At 43.6% G+C, this 16245-nt stretch overlaps 40 non-coding genes across 40 annotated transcripts; 13 read left to right on the top strand and 27 right to left on the bottom strand.

The window, feature by feature from the left end:
* Positions 1–164: 164 nt before the first annotated feature.
* On the bottom strand, positions 165–246 carry Trnas-gcu (transfer RNA serine (anticodon GCU)). Its single transcript has one exon. It is a non-coding gene; the product is annotated as a tRNA-Ser (tRNA).
* Positions 247–429: 183 nt separating this feature from the next.
* On the top strand, positions 430–502 carry Trnak-cuu (transfer RNA lysine (anticodon CUU)). The gene has a single exon. It is a non-coding gene; the product is annotated as a tRNA-Lys (tRNA).
* A 205-nt stretch (positions 503–707) lies between these two features.
* Trnaq-uug (transfer RNA glutamine (anticodon UUG)) lies at positions 708–779 on the bottom strand. The gene has a single exon. It is a non-coding gene; the product is annotated as a tRNA-Gln (tRNA).
* Positions 780–786: 7 nt separating this feature from the next.
* Positions 787–868, bottom strand: Trnas-gcu (transfer RNA serine (anticodon GCU)). Its single transcript has one exon. It is a non-coding gene; the product is annotated as a tRNA-Ser (tRNA).
* A 462-nt stretch (positions 869–1330) lies between these two features.
* Positions 1331–1402, bottom strand: Trnaq-uug (transfer RNA glutamine (anticodon UUG)). The gene has a single exon. It is a non-coding gene; the product is annotated as a tRNA-Gln (tRNA).
* Positions 1403–1409: 7 nt separating this feature from the next.
* Trnas-gcu (transfer RNA serine (anticodon GCU)) lies at positions 1410–1491 on the bottom strand. Its single transcript has one exon. It is a non-coding gene; the product is annotated as a tRNA-Ser (tRNA).
* Positions 1492–1953: 462 nt separating this feature from the next.
* On the bottom strand, positions 1954–2025 carry Trnaq-uug (transfer RNA glutamine (anticodon UUG)). Its single transcript has one exon. It is a non-coding gene; the product is annotated as a tRNA-Gln (tRNA).
* Positions 2026–3028: 1003 nt separating this feature from the next.
* Trnak-cuu (transfer RNA lysine (anticodon CUU)) lies at positions 3029–3101 on the top strand. Its single transcript has one exon. It is a non-coding gene; the product is annotated as a tRNA-Lys (tRNA).
* Positions 3102–3385: 284 nt separating this feature from the next.
* On the bottom strand, positions 3386–3467 carry Trnas-gcu (transfer RNA serine (anticodon GCU)). Its single transcript has one exon. It is a non-coding gene; the product is annotated as a tRNA-Ser (tRNA).
* A 183-nt stretch (positions 3468–3650) lies between these two features.
* On the top strand, positions 3651–3723 carry Trnak-cuu (transfer RNA lysine (anticodon CUU)). Its single transcript has one exon. It is a non-coding gene; the product is annotated as a tRNA-Lys (tRNA).
* Positions 3724–4007: 284 nt separating this feature from the next.
* Positions 4008–4089, bottom strand: Trnas-gcu (transfer RNA serine (anticodon GCU)). Its single transcript has one exon. It is a non-coding gene; the product is annotated as a tRNA-Ser (tRNA).
* Positions 4090–4272: 183 nt separating this feature from the next.
* Trnak-cuu (transfer RNA lysine (anticodon CUU)) lies at positions 4273–4345 on the top strand. Its single transcript has one exon. It is a non-coding gene; the product is annotated as a tRNA-Lys (tRNA).
* Positions 4346–4550: 205 nt separating this feature from the next.
* Positions 4551–4622, bottom strand: Trnaq-uug (transfer RNA glutamine (anticodon UUG)). Its single transcript has one exon. It is a non-coding gene; the product is annotated as a tRNA-Gln (tRNA).
* Positions 4623–4629: 7 nt separating this feature from the next.
* On the bottom strand, positions 4630–4711 carry Trnas-gcu (transfer RNA serine (anticodon GCU)). Its single transcript has one exon. It is a non-coding gene; the product is annotated as a tRNA-Ser (tRNA).
* A 183-nt stretch (positions 4712–4894) lies between these two features.
* On the top strand, positions 4895–4967 carry Trnak-cuu (transfer RNA lysine (anticodon CUU)). Its single transcript has one exon. It is a non-coding gene; the product is annotated as a tRNA-Lys (tRNA).
* Positions 4968–5172: 205 nt separating this feature from the next.
* On the bottom strand, positions 5173–5244 carry Trnaq-uug (transfer RNA glutamine (anticodon UUG)). Its single transcript has one exon. It is a non-coding gene; the product is annotated as a tRNA-Gln (tRNA).
* Positions 5245–5874: 630 nt separating this feature from the next.
* Trnas-gcu (transfer RNA serine (anticodon GCU)) lies at positions 5875–5956 on the bottom strand. Its single transcript has one exon. It is a non-coding gene; the product is annotated as a tRNA-Ser (tRNA).
* A 183-nt stretch (positions 5957–6139) lies between these two features.
* On the top strand, positions 6140–6212 carry Trnar-ccu (transfer RNA arginine (anticodon CCU)). Its single transcript has one exon. It is a non-coding gene; the product is annotated as a tRNA-Arg (tRNA).
* A 206-nt stretch (positions 6213–6418) lies between these two features.
* On the bottom strand, positions 6419–6490 carry Trnaq-uug (transfer RNA glutamine (anticodon UUG)). The gene has a single exon. It is a non-coding gene; the product is annotated as a tRNA-Gln (tRNA).
* A 630-nt stretch (positions 6491–7120) lies between these two features.
* Trnas-gcu (transfer RNA serine (anticodon GCU)) lies at positions 7121–7202 on the bottom strand. Its single transcript has one exon. It is a non-coding gene; the product is annotated as a tRNA-Ser (tRNA).
* A 914-nt stretch (positions 7203–8116) lies between these two features.
* Positions 8117–8189, top strand: Trnak-cuu (transfer RNA lysine (anticodon CUU)). The gene has a single exon. It is a non-coding gene; the product is annotated as a tRNA-Lys (tRNA).
* Positions 8190–8395: 206 nt separating this feature from the next.
* On the bottom strand, positions 8396–8467 carry Trnaq-uug (transfer RNA glutamine (anticodon UUG)). The gene has a single exon. It is a non-coding gene; the product is annotated as a tRNA-Gln (tRNA).
* Positions 8468–8848: 381 nt separating this feature from the next.
* Positions 8849–8921, top strand: Trnak-cuu (transfer RNA lysine (anticodon CUU)). The gene has a single exon. It is a non-coding gene; the product is annotated as a tRNA-Lys (tRNA).
* Positions 8922–9127: 206 nt separating this feature from the next.
* Trnaq-uug (transfer RNA glutamine (anticodon UUG)) lies at positions 9128–9199 on the bottom strand. Its single transcript has one exon. It is a non-coding gene; the product is annotated as a tRNA-Gln (tRNA).
* A 7-nt stretch (positions 9200–9206) lies between these two features.
* Trnas-gcu (transfer RNA serine (anticodon GCU)) lies at positions 9207–9288 on the bottom strand. Its single transcript has one exon. It is a non-coding gene; the product is annotated as a tRNA-Ser (tRNA).
* Positions 9289–9938: 650 nt separating this feature from the next.
* On the bottom strand, positions 9939–10020 carry Trnas-gcu (transfer RNA serine (anticodon GCU)). Its single transcript has one exon. It is a non-coding gene; the product is annotated as a tRNA-Ser (tRNA).
* Positions 10021–10825: 805 nt separating this feature from the next.
* Trnak-cuu (transfer RNA lysine (anticodon CUU)) lies at positions 10826–10898 on the top strand. The gene has a single exon. It is a non-coding gene; the product is annotated as a tRNA-Lys (tRNA).
* A 206-nt stretch (positions 10899–11104) lies between these two features.
* Trnaq-uug (transfer RNA glutamine (anticodon UUG)) lies at positions 11105–11176 on the bottom strand. Its single transcript has one exon. It is a non-coding gene; the product is annotated as a tRNA-Gln (tRNA).
* A 381-nt stretch (positions 11177–11557) lies between these two features.
* On the top strand, positions 11558–11630 carry Trnak-cuu (transfer RNA lysine (anticodon CUU)). Its single transcript has one exon. It is a non-coding gene; the product is annotated as a tRNA-Lys (tRNA).
* Positions 11631–11836: 206 nt separating this feature from the next.
* On the bottom strand, positions 11837–11908 carry Trnaq-uug (transfer RNA glutamine (anticodon UUG)). The gene has a single exon. It is a non-coding gene; the product is annotated as a tRNA-Gln (tRNA).
* A 7-nt stretch (positions 11909–11915) lies between these two features.
* Positions 11916–11997, bottom strand: Trnas-gcu (transfer RNA serine (anticodon GCU)). The gene has a single exon. It is a non-coding gene; the product is annotated as a tRNA-Ser (tRNA).
* A 650-nt stretch (positions 11998–12647) lies between these two features.
* Trnas-gcu (transfer RNA serine (anticodon GCU)) lies at positions 12648–12729 on the bottom strand. The gene has a single exon. It is a non-coding gene; the product is annotated as a tRNA-Ser (tRNA).
* Positions 12730–13532: 803 nt separating this feature from the next.
* Positions 13533–13605, top strand: Trnak-cuu (transfer RNA lysine (anticodon CUU)). Its single transcript has one exon. It is a non-coding gene; the product is annotated as a tRNA-Lys (tRNA).
* A 206-nt stretch (positions 13606–13811) lies between these two features.
* Positions 13812–13883, bottom strand: Trnap-ugg (transfer RNA proline (anticodon UGG)). Its single transcript has one exon. It is a non-coding gene; the product is annotated as a tRNA-Pro (tRNA).
* Positions 13884–14264: 381 nt separating this feature from the next.
* On the top strand, positions 14265–14337 carry Trnak-cuu (transfer RNA lysine (anticodon CUU)). Its single transcript has one exon. It is a non-coding gene; the product is annotated as a tRNA-Lys (tRNA).
* Positions 14338–14543: 206 nt separating this feature from the next.
* Positions 14544–14615, bottom strand: Trnaq-uug (transfer RNA glutamine (anticodon UUG)). Its single transcript has one exon. It is a non-coding gene; the product is annotated as a tRNA-Gln (tRNA).
* Positions 14616–14872: 257 nt separating this feature from the next.
* Positions 14873–14944, bottom strand: Trnaq-uug (transfer RNA glutamine (anticodon UUG)). The gene has a single exon. It is a non-coding gene; the product is annotated as a tRNA-Gln (tRNA).
* Positions 14945–14951: 7 nt separating this feature from the next.
* Positions 14952–15033, bottom strand: Trnas-gcu (transfer RNA serine (anticodon GCU)). The gene has a single exon. It is a non-coding gene; the product is annotated as a tRNA-Ser (tRNA).
* A 292-nt stretch (positions 15034–15325) lies between these two features.
* On the top strand, positions 15326–15398 carry Trnak-cuu (transfer RNA lysine (anticodon CUU)). Its single transcript has one exon. It is a non-coding gene; the product is annotated as a tRNA-Lys (tRNA).
* A 206-nt stretch (positions 15399–15604) lies between these two features.
* On the bottom strand, positions 15605–15676 carry Trnaq-uug (transfer RNA glutamine (anticodon UUG)). Its single transcript has one exon. It is a non-coding gene; the product is annotated as a tRNA-Gln (tRNA).
* Positions 15677–16245: the final 569 nt, after the last annotated feature.

The following is a 16245-nucleotide window of genomic DNA, read 5'->3' as shown; positions in this document are numbered from 1 at the left end:
ATGGCTTAGTCAATTTTGAATAAATCAGTCTTTCCCTCACGTATTTTTCAAACAAAAGATTAAATCAGAATTAAAAAGGAAGGTCAGGTTCTACCGAGAGTTGAACTCAGATCGCTGGATTCAAAGTCCAGAGTGCTAACCTATACACCATAGAACCGAATGTGCGACGAAGATAGGATTCGAACCCACGCGGGCAGAGCCCTATGGATTAGCAGTCCATCGCCTTAACCACTCGGCCACCTCGTCTGTTTCTGTACCACGTCTACTTTATGGAAAGCTAACATTGCTGAACCTGTTTTGACTTACGTAAAAGTTTACCAGCCTAAACAGTAGGATTACGCGAGTGGCCCAATTTTAAGTAATCTTAGCCGTGGTCAATTGTTGTGTAAGTCCAAGACGGCTTTAATGGCGGAACCTAATGACGAATCAGCCCGGCTAGCTCAGTCGGTAGAGCATGAGACTCTTAATCTCAGGGTCGTGGGTTCGAGCCCCACGTTGGGCGTTTTCTGATAAACTTTTAATTGCATTACGAACGCGCCGTGGAAATCACCAATTCTCCTCTAAGCATGAGTTCTGCCATAAACCTGGCAAATATTGAAGAAATGACTTGAAAGCATTCAAATATGGCTTAGTCAATTTCAACTAAATTAGCCTTTCCTCACGTATTTTTTAAACAAAAGATTAAATAAGAATTCAAAAAGAAGGTCAGGTTCTACCGAGATTTGAACTCGGATCGCTGGATTCAAAGTCCAGAGTGCTAACCATTACACCATAGAACCGAATGTGCGACGAAGATGGGATTCGAACCCACGCGGGCAGAGCCCTATGGATTAGCAGTCCATCGCCTTAACCACTCGGCCACCTCGTCTGTTTCTGTACCACGTCTACGTTATGGAAAGCTAACATTGCTGAACCTGTTTCGACTCACGTAACCTTTTACCAGCCGAAACAGTGGGATTACGCGAGTGCCCCAATTTTAAGTAATTTAAGGTGTGGTCAATTGTTGCGTAAGTCCAAGACAGCTTTAGTAACGGAATTTAATAACGAATCAGCCCGGGTAGCTCAGTCGGTAGAGCATGAGACTCTTAATCTCAGGGTCGTGGATTCGAGCTCCACAATGGGTATTTTCTGCTGCACTTTTAATTGCATTATGAACGCGCCGTGGAAATCACCAATTCCCCTCTAAGCATGAGTTCTGCCATACACCTGGCAAATTTTGAAGAAATGACTTGAAAGCATTCAAATATGGCTTAGTCAATTTTGAATAAATCAGCCTTTCCCTCACGTATTTTTCAAAAAAAAGATTAAATCAGAATTAAAAATGAAGGTCAGGTTCTACCGAGAGTTGAACTCGGATCGCTGGAATCAAAGTCCAGAGTGCTAACCATTACACCATAGAACCGAATGTGCGACGAAGATGGGATTCAAACCCACGCGGGCAGAGCCCTATGGATTAGCAGTCCATCGCCTTAACCACTCGGCCACCTCGTCTGTTTCTGTACCACGTCTACTTTATGGAAAGCTAACATTGCTGAACCTGTTTTGACTCACGTAAAGGTTTACCAGCCCAAACAGTAGGATTACGCGAGTGGCCCAATTTTAAGTAATCTTAGCCGTGGTCAATTGTTGTGTAAGTCCAAGACGGCTTTAATGGCGGAACCTAGTAACGTATCAGCCAGGCTAGCTCAGTCGGTAGAGCATGAGACTCTTAATCTCAGGGTCGTGGATCCGAGCTCCACAATGGGCGTTTTCTGCTGCACTTTTAATTGCATTATGAACGCGCCGTGGAAATCACCAATTCCCCTCTAAGCATGAGTTCTGCCATAAACCTGGCAAATTTTGAAGAAATGACTTGAAAGCATTCAAATATGGCTTAGTCAATTTTGAATAAATCAGCCTTTCCTTCAGGTATTTTTCAAAAAAAAGATTAAATCAGAATTAAAAAGGAAGGTCAGGTTCTACCGAGAGTTAAACTCGGATCGCTGGATTCAAAGTCCAGAGTGCTAACCATTACACCATAGAACCGAATGTGCGACGCTGATGGGATTCGAACCCACGCGGGCAGAGCCCTATGGATTAGCAGTCCATCGCCTTAACCACTCGGCCACCTCGTCTGTTTCTGTACCACGTCTACTTTATGAAAAGCTAATATTGCTGAACCTGTTTTGACTCACGTAAAGGTTTACCAGCCCAAACAGTAGGATTACGCGAGTGGCCCAATTTTAAGTAATTTAAGGTGTGATCAATTGTTGCGTAAGTTTTGCTGAACCTGTTTCGACTCACGTAACCTTTTACCAGCCCAAACAGTAGGATTACGCGAGTGGCCCAATTTTAAGTAATTTAAGGTGTGGCAATTGTTGCATAAGTCCAAGACGGCTTTAATGGCGGAACCTAATAACGAATCAGCCCGGCTACCTCAGTCGGTAGAGCATGAAACGCTTAATCTCAGGGTCGTGGATTCGAGCCCCACGTTGGGCGTTTTCTGCTGCACTTTTAATTGCATTACGAACGCGCCGGGGAAATCACCAATTCTCCTCTAAGCCTGAGTTCTGCCATAAACCTGGCAAATATTGAAGAAATTACTTGAAAGCATTCAAATATGGCTTAGTCAATTTTAAATAAATCAGCCTTTCTCTCACGTATTTTTTTAACAAAAGATTAAATCAGAGTTCAGAAAGAAAGTCACATTCTACCGAGATTTGAATTCGGATCGCGGGATTCAAAGTCCAGAGTGCTAACCATTACACCATAGAACCGAATGTGCGACGAAGATGGGATTCGAACCCACGCGGGCAGAGCCCGAAGGATTAGCAGTCCATCGCCTTAACAACTCGGCCACCTCGTCTGTTTCTGTACGACGTCTACCATATGGAAAGCTAACATTGCTGAACCTGTTTCGACTCACGTAACCTTTTACCAGCCCAAACAGTAGGATTACACGAGTGGCCCAATTTTAAGTAATCTTAGGCGTGGTCAATTGTTGTGTAAGTCCAAGACAGCTTTAATAACGGAACCTAATAACAAATCAGCCCGGCTAGCTCAGTCGGTAGAGCATGAGACTCTTAATCTCAGGGTCGTGGGTTCGAGCCCCACGTTGGGCGTTTTCTGATAAACCTTTAATTGCATTACGAACGCGCCGGGGAAATCACCAATTCTCCTCTAAGCATGAGTTCTGCCATAAACCTGGCAAATGTTGAAGAAATGACTTGAAAGCATTCAAATATGGCTTAGTCAATTTTAACTAAATTAGCCTTTCCTCACGTATTTTTTAAACAAAAGATTAAATCAGAGTTCAGAAAGAAAGTCACATTCTACCGAGATTTGAATTCGGATCGCGGGATTTAAAGTCCAGAGTGCTAACCATTACACCATAGAACCGAATGTGCGACGAAGATGGGATTCGAACCCACGCGGGCAGAGCCCGAAGGATTAGCAGTCCATCGCCTTAACCACTCGGCCACCTCGTCTGTTTCTGTACCACGTCTACTTTATGGAAAGCTAATATTTCTGAACCTGTTTTGACTCACGTAAGTGTTTACCAGCCCAAACAGTTGGATTACGCGAGTGGCCCAATTTTAAGTAATCTTAGGCGTGGTCAATTGTTGTGTAAGTCCAAGACGGCTTTAATGGCGGAACCTAATAACGAATTAGCCCGGCTAGCTCAGTCGGTAGAGCATGAGACTCTTAATCTCAGGGTCGTGGGTTCGAGCCCCACGTTGGGCGTTTTCTGATAAACTTTTAATTGCATTACGAACGCGCCGTGGAAATCACCAATTCTCCTCTAAGCATGAGTTCTGCCATAAACCTGGCAAATGTTGAAGAAATGACTTGAAAGCATTCAAACGTGGCTTAGTCAATTTTAACTAAATTAGCCTTTCCTCACGTATTTTTTAAACAAAAGATTAAATAAGAATTCAAAAAGAAAGTCACATTCTACCGAGATTTGAATTCGGATCGCGGGATTTAAAGTCCAGAGTGCTAACCATTACACCATAGAACCGAATGTGCGACGAAGATGGGATTCGAACCCACGCGGGCAGAGCCCGAAGGATTAGCAGTCCATCGCCTTAACCACTCGGCCACCTCGTCTGTTTCTGTACCACGTCTACTTTATGGAAAGCTAACATTTCTGAACCTGTTTTGACTCACGTAAGTGTTTACCAGCCCAAACAGTAGGATTACGCGAGTGGCCCAATTTTAAGTAATCTTAGGCGTGGTCAATTGTTGTGTAAGTCCAAGACGGCTTTAATGGCGGAACCTAATAACGAATTAGCCCGGCTAGCTCAGTCGGTAGAGCATGAGACTCTTAATCTCAGGGTCGTGGGTTCGAGCCCCACGTTGGGCGTTTTCTGATAAAATTTTAATTGCATTACGAACGCGCCGTGGAAATCACCAATTCTCCTCTAAGCATGAGTTCTGCCATAAACCTGGCAAATGTTGAAGAAATGACTTGAAAGCATTCAAATGTGGCTTAGTCAATTTTAACTAAATTAGCCTTTCCTCACGTATTTTTTAAACAAAAGATTAAATAAGAATTCAAAAAGAAGGTCAGGTTCTACCGAGATTTGAACTCGGATCGCTGGATTCAAAGTCCAGAGTGCTAACCATTACACCATAGAACCGAATGTGCGACGAAGATGGGATTCGAACCCACGCGGGCAGAGCCCTATGGATTAGCAGTCCATCGCCTTAACCACTCGGCCACCTCGTCTGTTTCTGTACCACGTCTACTTTATGAAAAGCTAATATTGCTGAACCTGTTTTGACTCACGTAAAGGTTTACCAGCCCAAACAGTAGGATTACGCGAGTGGCCCAATTTTAAGTAATCTTAGCCGTGGTCAATTGTTGTGTAAGTCCAAGACGGCTTTAATGGCGGAACATAATAACGAAACAGCCCGGCTAGCTCAGTCGGTAGAGCATGAGACTCTTAATCTCAGGGTCGTGGGTTCGAGCCCCACGTTGGGCGTTTTCTGATAAACTTTTAATTGCATAACGAACGCGCCGTGGAAATCACCAATTCTCCTCTAAGCATGAGTTCTGCCATAAACCAGGCAAATGTTGAAGAAATGACTTGAAAGCATTCAAATATGGCTTAGTCAATTTTAACTAAATTAGCCTTTCCTCACGTATTTTTTAAACAAAAGATTAAATAAGAATTCAAAAAGAAGGTCAGGTTCTACCGAGATTTGAACTCGGATCGCTGGATTCAAAGTCCAGAGTGCTAACCATTACACCATAGAACCACATGTGCGACGAAGATGTGATTCGAACCCACGCGGACAGAGCCCGAAGGATTAGCAGTCCATCGCCTTAACCACTCGGCCACCTTGTCTGTTTCTGTACGACGTCTACTCTATGGAAAGCTAACATTGCTGAACCTGTTTCGACTCACGTAACCTTTTACCAGCCCAAACAGTAGGATTACACGAGTGGCCCAATTTTAAGTAATGTAAGGTGTGGTCAATTGTTGCGTAAGTCCAAGACGGCTTTAATGGCGGAACCTAATAACGAATCAGCCCGGCTAGCTCAGTCGGTAGAGCATGAGACTCTTAATCTCAGGGTCGTGGGTTCAAGCACAACGTTGGGCGTTTTCTGCTGCACTTTTAATTGCATTATGAACGCGGCGTGTAAATCACCAATTCCCCTCTAAGCATGAGTTCTGCCATAAAGCTGGCAAATTTTGAAGAAATGACTTGAAAGCATTCAAATATGGCTTAGTTAATTTTGAATATATCAGCCTTTCCCTCACGTATTTTTCAAACAAAAGATTAAATCAGAATTCAAAAAGAAGGTCAGGTTCTACCGAGAGTTGAACTCGGATGGCTGGATTCAAAGTCCAGAGTGCTAAACATTACACCATAGAACCGAATGTGCGACGAAGATGGGATTCGAACCCACGCGGGCAGAGCCCAACGGATTAGCAGTCCATCGCCTTAACCACTCGGCCACCTCGTCTGTTTCTGTACCACGTCTACTTTATGGAAAGCTAACATTGCTGAACCTGCTTCGACACACGTAACCTTTTACCAGCCCAAACAGTAGGATTACGCGAGTGGCCCAATTTTAAGTAATCTTAGGTGTGGTCAATTGTTGCGTAAGTCCAAGACGGCTTTAATGGCGGAACCTAATAATGAATCAGCCCGGCTAGCTCAGTCGGTAGAGCATGAGACTCCTAATCTCAGGGTCGTGGGTTCGAGCCCCACGTTGGGCGTTTTCTGATACACTTTTAATTGCATTACGAACGCGCCGTGGAAATCACCAATTCTCCTCTAAGCATGAGTTCTGCCATAAACCTGGCAAATGTTGAAGAAATGACTTGAAAGCATTCAAATATGGCTTAGTCAATTTTAAACAAATCAGCCTTTCCCTCACGTATTTGTTAAACAAAAGATTAAAAAAGAATTCGAAAAGAAGGTCAGGTTCTACCGAGATTTGAACTCGGATCGCTGGATTCAAAGTCCAGAGTGCTAACCATTACACCATAGAACCACATGTGCGACGAAGATGTGATTCGAACCCACGCGGACAGAGCCCGAAGGATTAGCAGTCCATCGCCTTAACCACTCGGCCACCTTGTCTGTTTCTGTACGACGTCTACTCTATGGAAAGCTAACATTGCTGAACCTGTTTCGACTCACGTAACCTTTTACCAGCCCAAACAGTAGGATTACGCGAGTGGCCCAATTTTAAGTAATGTAAGGTGTGGTCAATTGTTGTGTAAGTCCAAGACGGCTTTAATGGCGGAACCTAATAACGAATCAGCCCGGCTAGCTCAGTCGGTAGAGCATGAGACTCTTAATCTCAGGGTCGTGGGTTCAAGCACAACGTTGGGCGTTTTCTGCTGCACTTTTAATTCCATTATGAACGCGGCGTGGAAATCACCAATTCCCCTCTAAGCATGAGTTCTGCCATAAAGCTGGCAAATTTTGAAGAAATGACTTGAAAGCATTCAAATATGGCTTAGTTAATTTTGAATATATCAGCCTTTCCCTCACGTATTTTTCAAACAAAAGATTAAATCAGAATTCAAAAAGAAGGTCAGGTTCTACCGAGAGTTGAACTTGGATGGCTGGATTTAAAGTCCAGAGTGCTAACCATTACACCATAGAACCGAATGTGCGACGAAGATGGGATTCGAACCCACGCGGGCAGAGCCCAATGGATTAGCAGTCCATCGCCTTAACCACTCGGCCACCTCGTCTGTTTCTGTACCACGTCTACTTTATTGAAATCTAAAATTGCTGAATCTGCTTTGACTTACGTAATCTTTTACTAGCCCAAACAGTAGGATTACGCGACTGGCCCAATTTTAAGTAATTTAAGGTGTAGTCAATTGTTGCGTAAGTTTTGCTGAACCTGTTTCGACTCACGTAACCTTTTACCAGCCCAAACAGTAGGATTACGCGAGTGGCCCAATTTTAAGTAATTTAAGGTGTGGTCAATTGTTGCATAAGTCCAAGACGGCTTTAATGGCGGAACCTAATAACGAATCAGCCCGGCTAGCTCAGTCGGTAGAGCATGACACTCTTAATCTCAGGGTCGTGGTTTCGAGCCTCACGTTGGGCGTTTTCTGATACACTTTTAATTGCATTACGAACGCGCCATGGAAATCACTAATTCTCCTCTAAGCATGAGTTCTGCCATAAACCTGGCAAATGCTGAAGAAATGTCTTGAAAGCTTTCAAATATGGCTTAGTCAATTTTAGATAAATCATCCCTTGCTCACGTATTTTTCAAACAAATGTTTAAATCAGAGTTCAGAAAGAAAGTCACATTCTACCGAGATTTGAATTCGGATCGCGGGATTCAAAGTCCAGAGTGCTAACCATTACACCATAGAACCGAATGTGCGATGAAGATGGGATTCGAACCCACTCGAGCAGCGCCCAATGGATTAACACACCATCGCCTTAACCACTTGGCCACCTCGTCTGTTACTGTACCACGTCTACTTTATGGAAAGCTATCATTGCTGAACCAGTTTCGACTCACGTAACCTCTTACCAGCCCAAACAGTAGGATTACGCGAGTGGCCCAATTTTAAGTAATCTTAGGTGTGGTCAATTGTTGCGTAAGTCCAAGACGGCTTTAATGGCGGAACCTAATAACGAATCAGCTCGGCTAGCTCAGTCGGTAGAGCATGAAACTCTTAATCTCAGGGTTGTGGGTTCGAGCCCCACGTTGGGCGTTTTCTGATACACTTTTAATTGCATTACGAACGCGCCGTGGAAATCACCAATTCTCCTCTAAGCATGAGTTCTGCCATAAACCTTGCAAATGTTGAAGAAATGACTTGAAAGCATTCAAATATGGCTTAGTCAATTTTAAATAAATCAGCCTTTCCCTCACGTATTTGTTAAACAAAAGATTAAAAAAGAATTCAAAAAAAAGGTCAGGTTCTACCAAGATTTGAACTCGGATCGCTGGATTCAAAGTCCAGAGTGCTAACCATTACACCATAGAACCGCATGTGCGACGAAGATGTGATTCGAACCCACGCGGGCACAGCCCGAAGGATTAGCAGTCCATCGCCTTAACCACTCGGCCACCTCGTCTTTTTCGTTACGACGTCTACTCTATGGAAAGCTAACATTGCTGAACCTGTTTCGACTCACGTAACCTTTTATCAGCCCAAACAGTAGGATTACGCGACTGGCCCAATTTTAAGTAATTTAAGGTGTGGTCAATTGTTGCGTAAGTTTTGCTGAACCTGTTTCGACTCACGTAACCTGTTACCAGCCCAAACAGTAGGATTACGCAAGTGGCCCAATTTTAAGTAATTTAAGGTGTGGTCAATTGTTGCGTAAGTCCAAGACGGCTTTAATGGCGGAACCTAATACCGAATTAACCCGGCTGGCTAAGTCGGTAGAGCATGAGACTCTTAATCTCAGGGTCGTGGGTTCGAGCCCCACGTTGGGCGTTTTTTGATACACTTTTAATTGTATTACGAACGCGCCGTGGAAATCACCAATTCTCCACTAAGCATAAGTTCTGCCATAAACCTGGCAAATGTTGAAGAAATGACTTGAAAGCATTCAAATATGGCTTATTCAATTTTGAATATATCAGCCTTTCCCTCACGTATTTTTCAAACAAAAGATTAAATCAGAATTCAAAAAGAAGGTCAGGTTCTACCGAGAGTTGAACTCGGATCGCTGGATTCAAAGTCCAGAGTGCTAACCATTACACCATAGAACCGAATGTGCGACGAAGATGGGATTCGAACCCACGCGGGCAGAGCCCAAAGGATTAGCAGTCCGTCGCCTTAACCACTCGGCCACCTCGTCTGTTTCTGTACCACGTCTACTTTATGGAAATCTAACATTGCTGAAGCTGTTTTGACTTGCGTAACCTTTTACCAGCCCAAACAGTAGGATTACGCGAGTGGCCCAATTTTAAGTAATCTTAGGTGTGGTTAATTGTTGCGTAAGTTTTGTTGAACCTGTTTCGACTCACGTAACCTGTTACCAAACCAAACAGTAGGATTACGCGAGTGGCCCAATTTTAAGTAATTTAAGGTGTGGTCAATTGTTGCGTAAGTCCAAGACGGCTTTAATGGCGGAACCTAATACCGAATCAACCCGGCTGGCTAAGTCGGTAGAGCATGAGACTCTTAATCTCAGGTTTGTGGGATCGAGCCCCACGTTGGGCGTTTTCTGATACACTTTTAATTAAATTACGAACGCGCCGTGGAAATCACCAATTCTCCTCTAAGCATGAGTTCTGCCACAAACCTGGAAAATGTTGAAGATATGACTTGAAAGCATTCAAATATGGCTTAGTCAATTTTAAATAAATCAGCCTTTCCCTCACGTATTTGTTAAACAAAAGATTAAAAAAGAATTCAAAAAGAAGGTCAGGTTCTACCGAGATTTGAACTCGGATCGCTGAATTCAAAGTCCAGAGGGCTAACTATTACACCATAGAAGCGAATGTGCGACGAAGATGGGATTCGAACCCACGCGGGCAGAGCCCAATGGATTAGCATTCCATCGCCTTAACCACTCGGCCACCTCGTCTGTTTCTGTACCACGTCTACTTTATGGAAAGCTAACATTTCTGAACCTGTTTCGACTCACGTAACCTTTTACCAGCTCAAACAGTAGGATTACGCGAGTGGCCCAATTTTAAATAATCTTAGGCGTGGTCAATTGTTGCGTAAGTCCAAGACGGCTTTAACGGCGGAATCTAATAACGAATCGGCCCGGCTAGCGCAGTCGGTACAGCATGAGACTCTTCATCGTAGGGTTGTGGGTTCGGGCCCCACGTTGGGAGTTTTCTGATACACTTTTAATTGCATTACTCACGCGCCTTAGAAATCACCAATTCCCCTCTAAGCATGAGTTCTGCCATAAACCTGGCAAATGCTGAAGAAATGTCTTGAAAGCTTTCAAATATGGCTTAGTCAATTTTAGATAAATCATCCCTTGCTCACGTATTTTTCAAACAAATGTTTAAATCAGAGTTCAGAAAGAAAGTCACATTCTACCGAGATTTGAATTCGGATCGCGGGATTCAAAGTCCAGAGTGCTAACCATTACACCATAGAACCGAATGTGCGATGAAGATGGGATTCGAACCCACTCGAGCAGCGCCCAATGGATTAACACACCATCGCCTTAACCACTTGGCCACCTCGTCTGTTACTGTACCACGTCTACTTTATGGAAAGCTATCATTGCTGAACCAGTTTCGACTCACGTAACCTCTTACCAGCCCAAACAGTAGGATTACGCGAGTGGCCCAATTTTAAGTAATCTTAGGTGTGGTCAATTGTTGCGTAAGTCCAAGACGGCTTTAATGGCGGAACCTAATAACGAATCAGCTCGGCTAGCTCAGTCGGTAGAGCATGAAACTCTTAATCTCAGGGTTGTGGGTTCGAGCCCCACGTTGGGCGTTTTCTGATACACTTTTAATTGCATTACGAACGCGCCGTGGAAATCACCAATTCTCCTCTAAGCATGAGTTCTGCCATAAACCTTGCAAATGTTGAAGAAATGACTTGAAAGCATTCAAATATGGCTTAGTCAATTTTAAATAAATCAGCCTTTCCCTCACGTATTTGTTAAACAAAAGATTAAAAAAGAATTCAAAAAAAAGGTCAGGTTCTACCAAGATTTGAACTCGGATCGCTGGATTCAAAGTCCAGAGTGCTAACCATTACACCATAGAACCGCATGTGCGACGAAGATGTGATTCGAACCCACGCGGGCACAGCCCGAAGGATTAGCAGTCCATCGCCTTAACCACTCGGCCACCTCGTCTTTTTCGTTACGACGTCTACTCTATGGAAAGCTAACATTGCTGAACCTGTTTCGACTCACGTAACCTTTTATCAGCCCAAACAGTAGGATTACGCGACTGGCCCAATTTTAAGTAATTTAAGGTGTGGTCAATTGTTGCGTAAGTTTTGCTGAACCTGTTTCGACTCACGTAACCTGTTACCAGCCCAAACAGTAGGATTACGCAAGTGGCCCAATTTTAAGTAATTTAAGGTGTGGTCAATTGTTGCGTAAGTCCAAGACGGCTTTAATGGCGGAACCTAATACCGAATTAACCCGGCTGGCTAAGTCGGTAGAGCATGAGACTCTTAATCTCAGGGTCGTGGGTTCGAGCCCCACGTTGGGCGTTTTTTGATACACTTTTAATTGTATTACGAACGCGCCGTGGAAATCACCAATTCTCCACTAAGCATAAGTTCTGCCATAAACCTGGCAAATGTTGAAGAAATGACTTGAAAGCATTCAAATATGGCTTATTCAATTTTGAATATATCAGCCTTTCCCTCACGTATTTTTCAAACAAAAGATTAAATCAGAATTCAAAAAGAAGGTCAGGTTCTACCGAGAGTTGAACTCGGATCGCTGGATTCAAAGTCCAGAGTGCTAACCATTACACCATAGAACCGAATGTGCGACGAAGATGGGATTCGAACCCACGCGGGCAGAGCCCAAAGGATTAGCAGTCCGTCGCCTTAACCACTCGGCCACCTCGTCTGTTTCTGTACCACGTCTACTTTATGGAAATCTAACATTGCTGAAGCTGTTTTGACTTGCGTAACCTTTTACCAGCCCAAACAGTAGGATTACGCGAGTGGCCCAATTTTAAGTAATCTTAGGTGTGGTTAATTGTTGCGTAAGTTTTGTTGAACCTGTTTCGACTCACGTAACCTGTTACCAAACCAAACAGTAGGATTACGCGAGTGGCCCAATTTTAAGTAATTTAAGGTGTGGTCAATTGTTGCGTAAGTCCAAGACGGCTTTAATGGCGGAACCTAATACCGAATCAACCCGGCTGGCTAAGTCGGTAGAGCATGAGACTCTTAATCTCAGGTTTGTGGGATCGAGCCCCACGTTGGGCGTTTTCTGATACACTTTTAATTAAATTACGAACGCGCCGTGGAAATCACCAATTCTCCTCTAAGCATGAGTTCTGCCACAAACCTGGAAAATGTTGAAGATATGACTTGAAAGCATTCAAATATGGCTTAGTCAATTTTAAATAAATCAGCCTTTCCCTCACGTATTTGTTAAACAAAAGATTAAAAAAGAATTCAAAAAGAAGGTCAGGTTCTACCGAGATTTGAACTCGGATCGCTGAATTCAAAGTCCAGAGGGCTAACTATTACACCATAGAAGCGAATGTGCGACGAAGATGGGATTCGAACCCACGCGGGCAGAGCCCAATGGATTAGCATTCCATCGCCTTAACCACTCGGCCACCTCGTCTGTTTCTGTACCACGTCTACTTTATGGAAAGCTAACATTTCTGAACCTGTTTCGACTCACGTAACCTTTTACCAGCTCAAACAGTAGGATTACGCGAGTGGCCCAATTTTAAATAATCTTAGGCGTGGTCAATTGTTGCGTAAGTCCAAGACGGCTTTAACGGCGGAATCTAATAACGAATCGGCCCGGCTAGCGCAGTCGGTACAGCATGAGACTCTTCATCGTAGGGTTGTGGGTTCGGGCCCCACGTTGGGAGTTTTCTGATACACTTTTAATTGCATTACTCACGCGCCTTAGAAATCACCAATTCCCCTCTAAGCATGAGTTCTGCCAAAACCTGGCAAATTTTGAAGAAATGACTGGAAAGCATTCAAATATGGCTTAGTCAATTTTAGATAAATTATCCCTTCCTCACGCATTTCTTAAACAAATGATTAAATCAGAGTTCAAAAAGAAAATCAGATTCTACCAAGATTTGAGCTCGCATCGCTGGGTTCAAAGTCCAGAGTGCTAACCATTATATCATAGAACCGAATGTGCGACGAAGTGGGATTCGAACCCACGCGGGCAGAGGCCAATGGATTAGCAGTCCATCGCCTTAACCACTCGGCCACCTCGTCTGTTTATATACCACGTCCACTTTATGGAAAGCTAACAATGTTGAACCTGTTTCGACTCACGTAACCTTTTACCAGCCCAAACAGTAGGATTACGCGAGTGGCCCAATTTTAAGTAATCTTAGGTGTGGTCAATTCTTGCGTAAGTCCAAGACGGCTTTAATGGCGGAACCTAATAACGAATCAGCCCGGCTAGCTCAGTCGGTAGAGCATGAAACTCTTAATCTCAGGGTCGTGGGTTCGAGCCCCACGTTGGGCGTTTTCTGATACACTTTTAATTGCATTACGAACGCGCCGTGGAAATCACCAATTCTCCTCTAAGCATGAGTTCTGCCATAAACCTTGCAAATGTTGAAGAAATGACTTGAAAGCATTCAAATATGGCTTAGTCAATTTTAAATAAATCAGCCTTTCCCTCACGTATTTGTTAAACAAAAGATTAAAAAAGAATTCAAAAAAAAGGTCAGGTTCTACCAAGATTTGAACTCGGATCGCTGGATTCCAAGTCCAGAGTGCTAACCATTACACCATAGAACCGCATGTGCGACGAAGATGTGATTCGAACCCACGCGGGCACAGCCCGAAGGATTAGCAGTCCATCGCCTTAACCACTCGGCCACCTCGTCTTTTTCGTTACGACGTCTACTCTATGGAAAGCTAACATTGCTGAACCTGTTTCGACTCACGTAACCTTTTATCAGCCCAAACAGTAGGATTACGCGACTGGCCCAATTTTAAGTAATTTAAGGTGTGGTCAATTGTTGCGTAAGTTTTGCTGAACCTGTTTCGACTCACGTAACCTGTTACCAGCCCAAACAGTAGGATTACGCAAGTGGCCCAATTTTAAGTAATTTAAGGTGTGGTCAATTGTTGCGTAAGTCCAAGACGGCTTTAATGGCGGAACCTAATACCGAATCAACCCGGCTGGCTAAGTCGGTAGAGCATGAGACTCTTAATCTCAGGGTCGTGGGTTCGAGCCCCACGTTGGGCGTTTTTTGATACACTTTTAATTGTATTACGAACGCGCCGTGGAAATCACCAATTCTCCACTAAGCATAAGTTCTGCCATAAACCTGGAAAATGTTGAAGAAATGACTTGAAAGCATTCAAATATGGCTTATTCAATTTTAAATAAATCAGCCTTTCCCTCACGTATTTGTTAAACAAAAGATTAAAAAAGAATTCAAAAAGAAGGTCAGGTTCTACCGAGATTTGATCTCGGATCGCTGGATTCAAAGTCCAGAGTGCTAACCATTACACCATAGAACCGCATGTGCGACGAAGATGTGATTCGAACCCACGCGGGCAGAGCCCGAAGGATTAGCAGTCCATCGCCTTAACCACTCGGCCACCTCGTCTGTTTCTGTACGACGTCTACTCCATGGAAAGCTAACATTGCTGAACCTGTTTCGACTCACGTAACTTTTTACCAGCCCAAAATATGGCTTAGTTAATTTTGAATATATCAGCCTTTCCCTCACGTATTTTTCAAACAAAAGATTAAATCAGAATTCAAAAAGAAGGTCAGGTTCTACCGAGAGTTAAACTCGGATCGCTGGATTCAAAGTCCAGAGTGCTAACCATTACACCATAGAACCGAATGTGCGACGAAGATGGGATTCGAACCCACGCAGGCAGAGCCCAAAGGATTAGCAGTCCATCGCCTTAACCACTCGGCCACCTCGTCTGTTTCTGTACCACGTCTACTTTATGGAAATCTAACATTGCTGAACCTGTTTTGACTTGCGTAACCTTTTACCAGCCCAAACAGTAGGATTACGCGAGTGGCCCAATTTTAAGTAATCTTAGGTGTGGTTAATTGTTGCGTAAGTTTTGCTGAACCTGTTTCGACTCACGTAACCTGTTACCAAACCAAACAGTAGGATTACGCGAGTGGCCCAATTTTAAGTAATTTAAGGTGTGGTCAATTGTTGCGTAAGTCCAAGACGGCTTTAATGGCGGAACCTAATACCGAATCAACCCGGCTGGCTAAGTCGGTAGAGCATGAGACTCTTAATCTCAGGGTCGTGGGTTCGAGCCCCACGTTGGGCGTTTTTTGATACACTTTTAATTGTATTACGAACGCGCCGTGCAAATCACCAATTCTCCACTAAGCATAAGTTCTGCCATAAACCTGGCAAATGTTGAAGAAATGACTTGAAAGCATTCAAATATGGCTTATTCAATTTTGAATATATCAGCCTTTCCCTCACGTATTTTTCAAACAAAAGATTAAATCAAAATTCAAAAAGAAGGTCAGGTTCTACCGAGAGTTGAACTCGGATCGCTGGATTCAAAGTCCAGAGTGCTAACCATTACACCATAGAACCGAATGTGCGACGAAGATGCGATTCGAACCCACGCGGGCAGAGCCCAAAGGATTAGCAGTCCGTCGCCTTAACCACTCGGCCACCTCGTCTGTTTCTGTACCACGTCTACTTTATGGAAATCTAACATTGCTGAAGCTGTTTTGACTTGCGTAACCTTTTACCAGCCCAAACAGTAGGATTACGCGAGTGGCCCAATTTTAAGTAATCTTAGGCATGGTCAATTGTTGTGTAAGTCCAAGACGGCTTTAATGGCGGAACATAATAACGAAGAGGCCCGATAAGCTCAGTCGGTAGAGCATGAGACTCTTAATCTCAGGTTTGTGGGATCGAGCCCCACGTTGGGCGTTTTCTGATACACTTTTAATTGCATTACGAACGCGCCGTGGAAATCACCAATTCTCCTCTAAGCATGAGTTCTGCCACAAACCTGGAAAATGTTGAAGATATGACTTGAAAGCATTCAAATATGGCTTAGTCAATTTTAAATAAATCAGCCTTTCCCTCACGTATTTGTTAAACAAAAGATTAAAAAAGAATTCAAAAAGAAGGTCAGGTTCTACCGAGATTTG

This window comes from Hydractinia symbiolongicarpus, chromosome 14 (genome assembly GCF_029227915.1).
Source record: "Hydractinia symbiolongicarpus strain clone_291-10 chromosome 14, HSymV2.1, whole genome shotgun sequence".
In the NCBI taxonomy this organism is placed as follows: domain Eukaryota; kingdom Metazoa; phylum Cnidaria; class Hydrozoa; order Anthoathecata; family Hydractiniidae; genus Hydractinia; species Hydractinia symbiolongicarpus.
This window is presented reverse-complemented; position numbering and strand designations above follow the sequence as displayed.